Genomic DNA, 6,000 nt, shown 5'->3' with positions numbered 1-6,000 from the left:
CATCTTGAGTGAGGAGCTGCATGTTAGTTTAGTGTGGGTGCTCAACTTACTTGATTCCATCCCACTAGGCTCAATGGGCATTGGACCGGAAGTCACCAAACAGGGTTTCCTAGATAGCTGCTACCACAGCTGATGGTATGTGAAGTTCATGAGGCAGGTGGAGTTGTTTTGGCACTGGAAGAGCTGTGCTGCTGCTGCGGGCAGTTGCCATTCACAACCGCCCTGAGTTCCCTAGGTATCACATCCACTTTCAGACATATGTGGTGCCAGAGCACTTGGTTTCCATGGCAGCGGGAAATGGCTTGGGCGCTGAACTTGTGTTTGGCTGTGGAGGTTTGAGCATCTCGTGTGAGGAGCTCCATGTTAGTTTAGTGTGGGTGCTCAACCTGCTTGATTCCATCCCACTAGGCTCAATGGGCATTGGAGCGGAAGTGACCAAACAGGGTTTCCTAGATATATGCTAGCACAGCTGATGGTATGTGAAGTTCATGAGGCAGTTGGAGTTGTTTTGGCACTGGAAGAGCTGTGCTGCTGCTTCGGGCATTTGCCATTCAGCACCGCCTCCCTTAGTTCCCTAGGTGTCATATCCACTTTCAGACATATGTGGTGCCAGAGCACTTGGTTTCCATGGCAGCGGGAAATGGCTTGGGCGCTGAACTTGTGTTTGGCTGGTTAGTTTTGAGCTGCTTGAGTGAGGAGCTCCATGTTAGTTTATTGTGGGTGCTCAACCTGCTTGATTCCATCCCACTGGGCTCAATGTGCATTGTACCGGAAGTGACCAAACAGGGTTTCCTAGAACGCTGCTAGCACAGCTGATGGTATGTGAAGTTCATGAGGCAGGTGGAGTTGTTTTGGCACTGGAAGAGCTGTGCTGCTGCTTTGGGCAATTGCCACTCACCACCATCCTAAGATTCCTACGTGTCACATCCAGTTTCAGACATATGTGGTGCCAGAGCACTTGGTTTCCATGTCAGCGGGAAATGGCTTGGGCGCTGAACTTGTGTTTGGCTGTTGAGGTTTGAGCATCTTGTGTGAGGAGCTCCATCTAAGTTTCGTGTGGGTGCTCAACCTGCTTGATTCCATCACACTAGGCTCAATGGGCATTGGACAGGAAGTGACCAAACAAGGTTTCCTAGAACGCTGCTAGCACAGCTGATGGTATGTGAAGTTCATGAGGCAGGTGGAGTTGTTTTGGCACTGGAAGAGCTGTGCTGCTGCTTCGGGCAGTTGCCATTCACCACTAGCCTGAGATTCCTACGTGTCATATCCACCTTCAGACATATGAGGTGCCAGAGCACTTGGTTTCCATGGCAGCGCGAAATGGCTTGGGCGCTGAACTTGTGTTTGGCTGTGGAGTTTTGAGCGTCTTGAGTGAGGAGCTCCATGTAAGTTTAGTGTGGGTGCTCAACCTGCTTGATTCCATCACACTAGGCTCAATGGTCTTTGGACTGGAAGTGACCCAACAGGGTTTCCTAGATAGCTGCTAGCACAGCTGATGGTATGTGAAGTTCATGAGGCAGTTGGAGTTGTTTTGGCACTGGAAGAGCTGTGCTGCTGCTTCGGGCATTTGCCATTCAGCACCGCCTCCCTTAGTTCCCTAGGTGTCATATCCACTTTCAGACATATGTGGTGCCAGAGCACTTGGTTTCCATGGCAGCGGGAAATGGCTTGGGCGCTGAACTTGTGTTTGGCTGGTTAGTTTTGAGCTGCTTGAGTGAGGAGCTCCATGTTAGTTTATTGTGGGTGCTCAACCTGCTTGATTCCATCCCACTGGGCTCAATGTGCATTGTACCGGAAGTGACCAAACAGGGTTTCCTAGAACCCTGCTAGCACAGCTGATGGTATGTGAAGTTCATGAGGCAGGTGGAGTTGTTTTGGCACTGGAAGAGCTGTGCTGCTGCTTTGGGCAATTGCCACTCACCACCATCCTAAGATTCCTACGTGTCACATCCAGTTTCAGACATATGTGGTGCCAGAGCACTTGGTTTCCATGTCAGCGGGAAATGGCTTGGGCGCTGAACTTGTGTTTGGCTGTTGAGGTTTGAGCATCTTGTGTGAGGAGCTCCATCTAAGTTTCGTGTGGGTGCTCAACCTGCTTGATTCCATCACACTAGGCTCAATGGGCATTGGACAGGAAGTGACCAAACAAGGTTTCCTAGAACGCTGCTAGCACAGCTGATGGTATGTGAAGTTCATGAGGCAGGTGGAGTTGTTTTGGCACTGGAAGAGCTGTGCTGCTGCTTCGGGCAGTTGCCATTCACCACTAGCCTGAGATTCCTACGTGTCATATCCACCTTCAGACATATGAGGTGCCAGAGCACTTGGTTTCCATGGCAGCGCGAAATGGCTTGGGCGCTGAACTTGTGTTTGGCTGTGGAGTTTTGAGCGTCTTGAGTGAGGAGCTCCATGTAAGTTTAGTGTGGGTGCTCAACCTGCTTGATTCCATCACACTAGGCTCAATGGTCTTTGGACTGGAAGTGACCCAACAGGGTTTCCTAGATAGCTGCTAGCACAGCTGATGGTATGTGAAGTTCATGAGGCAGGTGGAGTTGTTTTGGCACTGGAAGAGCTGTGCTGCTGCTGCGGGCAGTTGCCATTCAGCACCGCCTCCCTGAGTTCCCTAGGTGTCATATCCACTTTCAGACATATGTGGTGCCAGAGCACTTGGTTTCCATGGCAACAGGAAATTGCTTGGGCGCTGAACCTATGTTTGGCTGTGGAGTATTTAGCGCCTTGAGTGAGGAGCTCCATGTTAGTTTAGTGTGGGTGCTCAACCTGCTTGATTCCATCCCACTGGGCTCAATGTGCATTGCGGCGGAAGTGACCAAACAGGGTTTCCTAGATATATGCTAGCACAGCTGATGGTATGTGAAGTTCATGAGGCAGTTGGAGTTGTTTTGGCACTGGAAGAGCTGTGCTGCTGCTTCGGGCATTTGCCATTCAGCACCGCCTCCCTTAGTTCCCTAGGTGTCATATCCACTTTCAGACATATGTGCTGCCAGAGCACTTGGTTTCCATGGCAGCGGGAAATGGCTTGGGCGCTGAACTTGTGCTTGGCTTGTTAGTTTTCCGCTTCTTGAGTGAGGAGCTCCATGTAAGTTTAGTGTGGGTGCTCAACCTGCTTGATTCCATCACACTGGGCTCAATGGGCATTGGACCGGAAGTGACCAAACAGGGTTTCCTAGATAGCTGCCACCACAGCTGATGGTATGTGAAGTTCCTGAGGCAGGTGGAGTTGTTTTGGCACTGAAAGAGCTGTGCTGCTGCTTCGGGCAGTTGCCATTCACCACCACCCTGAGATTCCTACGTGTCATATCCACCTTCAGACATATGTGGTGCCAGAGCACTTGGTTTCCATGGCAGCGCGAAATGGCTTGGGCGCTGAACTTGTGTTTGGCTGTGGAGTATGGAGAGGCTTGAGTGAGGAGCTCCATGTTAGTTTAGAGTAGGTGCTCAACCTGCTTGATTCCATCATCCTGGGCTCAATGGGCTTTGGACTGGAAGTGACCAAACAGGGTTTCCTAGATAGCTGCTAGCACAGCTGATGGTATGTGACGTTCATGAGGCAGGTGGATTTGTTCTGGCACTGGAAGAGCTGTGCTGCTGCTTCGGGCAGTTGCCATTCACCACGGCCCTAAGTTCCCTAGGTGTCATATCCACTTTCAGACATATGTGGTGCCAGAGCACTTGGTTTCCATGGCAGCGGGAAATGGCTTGGGCACTGAATTTGATTTGGCTGTGGAGTTTTGAGCGCCTTGAGTGAGGAGCTCCATGTAAGTTTAGAGTGGGTGCTCAACCTGCTTGATTCCATCCCACTGGGCTCAATGTGCATTGGACCGGAAGTGACTAAACAAGGTTTCCTAGAGAGCTGCTAGCACAGCTGATGGTATGTGAAGTTCATGAGGCAGGTGGAGTTGTTTTGGCACTGGAAGAGCTGTGCTGCTGCTTCGGGCAGTTGCCATTCACCACCATACTGAGGTCCCTAGGTGTCATATCCACTTTCAGACATATGTGGTGCCAGAGCACTTGGTTTCCATGGCAGCGGGAAATGCCTTTTGCGCTGAACTTGTGTTTGGATGTGGAGATTTGAGAGCCTTGAGTGAGGAATTCAATGCTAGTTTAGTGGGTGCTCAACCTGCTTGATTCCATCACACTTGGATCAATGGTCACTGGACCGGAAGTGACCAAACAGGGTTTCCGAGATAGCTGCTAGCACAGCTGATGGTATATGAAGTTCATGAGGCAGGTGAAGTTGTTTTGGCACTGGAAGAGCTGTGCTGCTGCTTCGGGCACTTGCCATTCACCACGGCCCTGAGTTCCCTAGGTGTCATATCCACTTTCAGACATATGTGGTGCCAGAGCACTTGGTTTCCATGTCATCGGGAAATGGCTTGGGCGCTGAACTTGTGTTTGGCTGTGGATGTTTGAGCATCTTGAGTGAGGAGCTGCATGTTAGTTTAGTGTGGGTGCTCAACTTACTTGATTCCATCCCACTAGGCTCAATGGGCATTGGACCGGAAGTGACCAAACAGGGTTTCCTAGATAGCTGCCACCACAGCTGATGGTATGTGAAGTTCATGAGGCAGGTGGAGTTGTTTTGGCACTGGAAGAGCTGTGCTGCTGCTTCGGGCAGTTGCCATTCACCACGGCCCTAAGTTCCCTAGGTGTCATATCCACTTTCAGACATATGTGGTGCCAGAGCACTTGGTTTCCATGGCAGCGGGAAATGGCTTGGGCACTGAATTTGTGTTTGGCTGTGGAGTTTTGAGCGCCTTGAGTGAGGAGCTCCATGTAAGTTTAGAGTGGGTGCTCAACCTGCTAGATTCCATCCCACTGGGCTCAACGTGCATTGGACCGGAAGTGACTAAACAAGGTTTCCTAGAGAGCTGCTAGCACAGCTGATGGTATGTGAAGTTCATGAGCCAGGTGGAGTTGTTTTGGCACTGGAAGAGCTGTGCTGCTGCTTCGGGCAGTTGCCATTCACCACTAGCCTGAGATTCCTACGTGTCATATCCACTTTCAGACATATGTGCTGCCAGAGCACTTGGTTTCCATGGCAGCGGGAAATGTCTTGGGCCCTGAACTTGTGTTTGGCTGTGGAGTATTGAGCACCTTGAGTGAGGAGCTCCATGTTAGTTTAGTGTGGGTGCTCAACCTGCTTGATTCCATCATCCTGGGCTCAATGGGCATTGGGGCGGATGTGACCAAACAGGGTTTCCTAGAACGCTGCTAGCACAGCTGATGGTATGTGAAGTTGATGAGGCAGGTGGAGTTGTTTTGGCACTGGAAGAGCTGTGCTGCTGCTTCGGGCAGTTGCCATTCACCACCACCATACTGAGGTCCCTAGGTGTCATATCCACTTTCAGACATATGTGGTGCCAGAGCACTTGGTTTCCATGGCAGCGGGAAATGGCTTGGGCGCTGAACTTGTGTTTGGCTGGTTAGTTTTGAGCTGCTTGAGTGAGGAGCTCCATGTTAGTTTATTGTGGGTGCTCAACCTGCTTGATTCCATCCCACTGGGCTCAATGTGCATTGTACCGGAAGTGACCAAACAGGGTTTCCTAGAACGCTGCTAGCACAGCTGATGGTATGTGAAGTTCATGACTGAGGTGGAGTTGTTTTGGCACTGGAAGAGCTGTGCTGCTGCTTCGGGCAGTTGCCATTCACCACCGCCCTGAGTTCCCTAGGTGTCATATCCACTTTCAGACATATGTGGTGCCAGAGCACTTGGTTTCCATGGCAGCGGGAAATGGGTTTGGCGCTGAACTTGTGTTTGGCTGTGGAGGTTTGAGCAACTTCTGTGAGAAGCTCCATGTTAGTTTAGTGTGTGTGCTCAACCTGCTTGATTCCATCCCACTCGGCTCAATGGGCATTGGACCGGAAGTGACCAAACAGGGTTTCCTAGATAGCTGCTAGCACAGCTGATGGTATGTGAAGTTCCTGAGGCAGGTGGAGTTGTTTTGGCACTGGAAGAGCTGTGCTGCTGCTTCGGGCAGTTGC

The sequence above is a fragment of the Ochotona princeps genome, chromosome 31 (genome assembly GCF_030435755.1).
Source record: "Ochotona princeps isolate mOchPri1 chromosome 31, mOchPri1.hap1, whole genome shotgun sequence".
Lineage (NCBI taxonomy): Eukaryota > Metazoa > Chordata > Mammalia > Lagomorpha > Ochotonidae > Ochotona > Ochotona princeps.
This window is presented reverse-complemented; position numbering follows the sequence as displayed.